Source organism: Galeopterus variegatus, unplaced genomic scaffold (assembly GCF_000696425.1).
Source record: "Galeopterus variegatus unplaced genomic scaffold, G_variegatus-3.0.2 Scaffold6301, whole genome shotgun sequence".
Lineage (NCBI taxonomy): Eukaryota > Metazoa > Chordata > Mammalia > Dermoptera > Cynocephalidae > Galeopterus > Galeopterus variegatus.
This window is the reverse complement of record NW_007732412.1, coordinates 55,949-62,445: the sequence shown is the minus strand read 5'-3', so window position 1 is coordinate 62,445 and position 6,497 is coordinate 55,949. Positions and strand designations below refer to the sequence as shown.

The 6,497-nt window shown below is 36.5% G+C and overlaps 1 long non-coding RNA gene across 1 annotated transcript in view; it reads left to right on the top strand.

Annotated features, from left to right (window-relative positions):
- The first annotated feature begins 4,381 nt into the window (after positions 1-4,381).
- LOC103606110 overlaps positions 4,382-6,497 on the top strand; it is a 15,536-nt gene continuing 13,420 nt past the window's right edge. The window contains exon 1 of the long non-coding RNA XR_551852.1: positions 4,382-4,469. This is a non-coding gene — a long non-coding RNA (uncharacterized LOC103606110). The remainder of the gene's footprint in view (positions 4,470-6,497) is intronic.

Here is a 6,497-nt window from a genome sequence, read left to right as displayed (position 1 = left end):
CCATTTCTCGATCTATTTTTATTGACTGATTTTTTCTGCTCATTGTATTTCACGTTTTCCTGCTTCTTTGCACGTTAATGATCTTTTAGCAGCTGCTGGACATTGTGAATGTTGTTACTATTGTCTGAATGTTTGTGTCCCCCAAATTTATATGTTGAAATCCTCACCCCCAAATTGATGGTACTAGGAGGTGGAGCCTTTAGGAGGTTGTTAGATAATGAGGGCAAAGTTATCATGATTAGGATAGTGCCCCTATAAAAGAGACAACATAGATCTGGCTAGTCCCTTCTACCATGTGAAGACACAGCAAAAAGGCACCATTCTGTGGACCAAAATGTGGGCAGTCTCCAGACATCAAATCTGACAGTGCCTTCATCTTGGACTTCACGGCCTCCAGAACTGGGAGAAACAAATGTCTGTTACTTATAAGCCACCCATTTTACAGTATTTTGTTATAGCAGCCTGAACAAACTAAGACAATTATGTTGTTGAGTGACTGAATCATATTGTCTTACTTGAAAGGGTGTTGAGTTTTATTTGGAGAGACAGTTAATTTACTGGCAAGTCAAACTGACCATACTGAGGCTTTGTTTTAGGTTTTCTTAGATCAGATCTTGACTGGCCCTTATTCTAGGGCTGGAGTAAATCTACTCCTAACATGTGGTATTTTGGGGGTTTCAACTAAACGTTTGGGGTATTCTGGTTGGTCAGAAAACCAAGGTCTCTCAGAACTGTGCAACTTCTGGATCTGTTCAGCTCAAAAAACAAACAGACAGACGAAAATGCTATAGCTATTCTTTGCAAAACCTCATGGAGTCATTCTGTACATGTGCAACTTAGCATTCAGCTAAAACTCAAGAGACTTGTGAGAATTTCTGGAGCTCTTTCTCTGCGATCCTTTTCCAAGTTCTAGAGACATAAGTGTTTCCAGACTCTGACCTGAGTTTCCTCTGCCCAGCAATAGTAATGCTTTTTAGACCCACTTCTTTGTGCCATGATTTGCAAAGATAGAAAGGCAGAAAACCTAGATGAATGTCAAGCTCACCTGTAGTGCTTTCCTTCTCTCAAGGGTGGCTATCCTGCTCTGTAGGTTGCTCAATGCCTGAAACTAATTTATATAGATAGATAGATAGATAGATAGATAGATAGATAGATAGATAGATAGATAGATAGAGAGACAGAGAGAGAGAGAGTCCAGTTTTGTAGCTGTTTACTATGGCAGGGAAAGTCCCATCCCTTTACACCTTAATCAGACCATTCCTTTTTTTTATGCACCGTTCTCCAGCCTGGGATTACCTTTCCAATTCTTTCCTCTTCACATTTATAGTCCAACTCTAATCCTCCCTGTTCTTCAACATAAATGTGTAAGTCCCATCCCTTTACACCTTAGTCAGACCATTCCATTTTTTTATGCACCGTTCTCCAGCCTGGGATTACCTTTCCTATTCTTTCCTCTTCACATTTATAGTCCAACTCTAATCCTCCCTGTTCTTCAACATAAATGTGTCCTTACTCCTCAAGTTCACTTTCTTCTTTTCTCTCTCTCTGAACACCTAGCATTTATTACCTAATTTGACATTTAGGGTGGAGGGAGCAGCTGGCTGGTATAGGGATCCAAACCCTTGATGCTGGTTTGCTAACATCACATTCTACCCACCTGAGCTAACCAGCCAGGCTTTGACATTTATTATATGAACTGGGGACAGGAATCCAGGAAGCAAGTATAATGGATAATAGAACTACAATATTTTTTTAGAAGAACACCCTTCTTCCAAAACTTTTCCTCGAAATTACATGATCCAGAATAACTTATTTTCTTCTAATAAATGTTATTTCCTGGCAAAGCAAAACACATGCGATATACCTATGAAAGTGATAGTCCAAATCAGGTACACCTTATGTAATTATTTTCATTTTTAGCAAATATATAAATGTTTGGTTAGATTTCATTTATATAGACGGTATATGCACATTTTTAAAATGCTTGCTCAAAAGTGTTATGTACCAAAGTCTGAACATATTGGATAATATGACTTAACAAGGGCTGCCAAGCTAACTGGCCTTTGTTTAGTGGTCAGCATACAGATTACCCTGACAACTTTATGTACATATTTAAACGTTTTTAAGTATATTGTTAATTAGCCCTGTACTGTTCTTTGTATGAATTGCTTCTATTTGCTTCTATAAAGCTCCATAAGCATGCCACTATTACTCACTGGGATGAGGCAGGAGTTTCTTCATACTCTACGGCTAAAACAAACTAGAGAAATAAGATGGATGCTGAGACTAACCATAGGTGGTTAGTCATCTATAAAATATAAAACCTATGTGTCATCTATAAAACCTGGTTTCACTTATTGAGTTCATCAGAACTAAATTGTCTCATTGTTCTTATCAACTGGCTTATTTTAAGTGTTATGATTTTTAATTTTTCAAATCAATTATTATTATTAAAATATTGCTTTAACATATTTCATAAGTTTTATATATTAGAAGCCCATATATGATCTCATTTTTCATTAAATAGATTTTCCCTTCCCAAAGTCAATTTTGAAAACCAAAACCACTATTTAAGATGAATCAAAAGCTTCAGTGTTCAGAGAAATCTTAGATTAATTATAACTTCAATGCTTTGCTGTTCTCTGGGCCTCCCTGTCTTTTCCTTGTTTTACCTTTCTGTAGTCTCCTTTTCCGCCATTTCTATGTCCTGTGATATGTAGAAAAGCTGCTCATCATGAATTTTCATAGCCATCATTTCTAATAACAGAAATGGATGTAATAAAATTTAATTAACATATCCTCTACTGGTAAACATTTACTGTGTTTCCAATCTGCATTACAATTAACACTATCATAAAGATATTCAAGATTATAAATTGCTTCATATTTTAGATAATTTTCTTATGAAAGACCCAAAGTAGTGGAGTATTAGATAAAACCTTGCGTTATATATTTCTTAAGAAACTTTCAGCAAATTATTTCAGTAAATATGGAGAGCCACTTCAAATTGGGAAGTAAACATTACCCTATGGCCATCTGCTCAAATTCAGTTTTACTGAAGACTCTCTGCTTTTTAAGTCATAGATACTAACCTATTAGAAATTTATCCTGCATTCCTTGCTCCAAGAAGGATTCCTTCACCTGTTATGGCATTTATAATACTGTTTCATAATTGCCTTTTCATGTGTCGGCCTCACCCTCCAGATTGTATCTTCCTGCCAGCAGAGGCTTTACCTTGTTCACAAATATATTCCCCAGAACCTGGAATAACATCTGGCACATAGCAAGGATGCTATAATTTATGCTGAATTCATTAATTTCTATTATTAAGGTAATGACTACGTATCCTTCTCCATGTCCTTAAAATTCAGTTTTGAGTTCTGTTTTGATTTTTGTCCTATCAAGTATAGCAATGCTTAGCACACTCCATGGCACATAACAGACAAAATAATAAGTTCTGAATGCATTAACTAGCTAATGCACTAGCATTAATAATTACTAATTAATGCATTAGCATCGCTGCATTGAATGTATTAATTATTCTCTTTCTCTTTTTTATTATTTTAAGAAAAAGAACATGATATTCCAGTATAAATCAAATCTAACCAAGTTTACTGTTTTAGGAGCTGCGGGCTAGACAGAGATCCAGCAATCAGATTATATATTTGCTGACTTGGTGTGCCTATTTCTCTCCCGCCCCCATTTCCTTGGAGATGTACTTGATAATCACCACCATACTCATAGATTCACTGGCCTGTGTGGTGCCTCTTCTTTAGTGTTACTATCTGAAGCAACACTTGATGGAAAGAACAAGGGGTTAGAGGTCATCATTCAGCCCTCTGCATGGAATCCTGCAGTTTAAGCTCTGACAAGATTTGCAGAACATGAATAGCGCCTGGCACTCCTTGGCCTGTCAGTAGCCAGTAAAGTAACAGACAATGAGAGGAGAGAGGGGGGTACGGGAGTGACAGGATGGGAACCTGAGCAAATGCCCTTCAGGATAAATCTCCTTCAAAATGTAGGCCTTGTACACTTCTCTTCCTTCACAGTCAACATATTTTAAACATGTCTAAAACATTTAAAATAGCTAAGGTGATGTCAGTGACTTGCAGAACGCAAATAAACTTAAATGGGGAGGGCAGCTGAGAAATAGCTAAATTCCTTGGCTTGGTAGTCAGGATCCTTATCACTCTGGCTCCAACATAATTTTCAGGTTGATTAATCTCTACAGTCCTTAAATGCTCAGTTCTCCAGGAACGTCAGTAAGTATTCAGAACACAAACACAAATAAGACATGGACCCAGTGTGAAGGGAGCTCTCCTATAAAAAAGAACGATTTAGTTTACAGACTGTCACGCCCACACTACTGCCACCACACCTCATCACCCTCTATGGTACAGCCATTTTAGGGTACACTTTATGAATTATGTTTACAGAATCAAGGATGCAATCGTCTGATTAGTAGATGTGTGAGTGCTAAATTCTTCTCTTGGTTTTACTCTCTCTTAACTCTGTATTAGAATCAGCTCCCTTTGGGGAAATATCTTAAAAGTCATGCTAAAAACCCAAACGCCTGTGAAAATACAGTTATGCTAAGAAAGAGAAACTATTTATTTATTTTTATTCTTTTATTGGAATGCAGTTGATTGTACATATCTATGGAGTACAGCATTGAATATTAAGACCTATGTGCAATATGTGATGTTCGTATCAAGATAATTATTACATTCATCACTATACAATGTAATTGATTTTTGTGGCCTTTTACCAATTCCTCTCCCTTTCCTCCTTTCGTGGAGTACAGCATTGAATATTAAGACCTATGTGCAATATGTGATGTTCGTATCAAGATAATTATTACATTCGTCACTATACAATGTAATTGATTTTTGTGGCCTTTTACCAATTCCTCTCCCTTTCCTCCTTTCCCCTTTCCTACCTCTGGTAACCTTAGTTCTGTTTTTTTCTTTTGAAAGCTCAATGTTTTATTGTGATTGCTGTATCTTTCCTTCTTTTTTCATTTATTTGTTTTTTGTTTGCTTTTTAAGCTCCCACTTGTAAGTGAGGACATGCAGTATTTCTCTTTCTGTACCTGGCTTATTTCACTTAACACTTTCTCTAAGTTCATCCATGTTGCTGTGAATGGCACTATTTTTTTTTTATGGCAGGGTAGTATTCTGTTGTATAAATATACCACATTTTCTGTATCCAGTCATCTGTCCATCTGAGGATGGATATTTAGGTTGGTTCCAACTCTTGGCTATTGTAAATAGAGCTGCAATAAACATGGGAGTACAGGTATCCCTTTGACATGATGATTTCCATTCCTTTGGATATATACCCAGCAATGGGATTGCTGGATCATATGGCAGTTCTATCTGTAGTTGTTGGAGGAACTTCCATACTGTTTTCCATAAATGGCTGTACCAATTTACAGTCCCACCAATAGCATAGGAGGGTTCCCCTTTCTCCACATCTTCACCAGCATTTGTTATTCTCTGTCTTTTTGAGAATAGCAAGTCTAACTGCAATGAGATGATATCTCAATGTGGTTTTGATTTGCATTTCTCTGATGATTAGTGATGTTGAACATTTTTCATGTGTCTATTGGCCATTTCTATGTCTTTCTTTGAGAAATGCCTAGACAGCTCCTTTGCACATTTTTTAATCAGGTTATTTGTTTTTCTATTCTTGTTTGAGTTCATTGTATATTCTGGATATTAATCTTTTGTTGGATGCATAGTTTGCAAATATTTTCTCCCACTCTAGTTTTTCTTTTTGCTCTGTTAATTGTTTCTTTTGCTGTGCAGAAGCTCTTTAGTTTGATATAATCTCATTTGTTTATTTTTCCTTTTGTCACCTGTGCTTTTGAGTCACATTCATAAAGTCATACATCCTGAAGTGTTTCCCCTATGTTTTCTTTTAGGAGTTTTATAGTTTCAGGTCTTATATTTAAGTCTTTAGTCCATTTTGAGTTGGTTTTGGTGTATGGTAAGAGGTACAGGCCTAGATTCATTCTTCTGTATATGGAGCTCCAGTTTTCCCAGCAACATTTACTGAAGAGTCAGTCTTTTCCCTAATGTATGTTCTCATTGCCTTTGTTGAAGATCAGTTGGCTGTAAGTAAACGGGTTGATTTCTGGGTTTTCTATTTTGTTCCATTGGTCCATATGTCTGTTTTTATGCCAGTGCCATGCTGTTTTGATTTTCAAATTATACTAGAGAGAAACTCTTAATCTAAGAGTTTTATTTCTTAAGTTGGGCAGACCCCTGATGAAGCAGCATGCTATTATAGGAAGGAGAAAAAGAAAGGTAGATAGAAGGAAAGAAGGAAGGAAGTAAAATAGAAAAGAAGACTAGATGGACATCAGGATATCTGCATTACAGGCCTGAGCCTATATCGTCTATATGACCTTCAGTAAGTCCTTTATTCTTCTTAGCTTCTGTTTCCTCATATGTATAATTACATGAGTAGATCAGCTATCAGTATGATTCTTC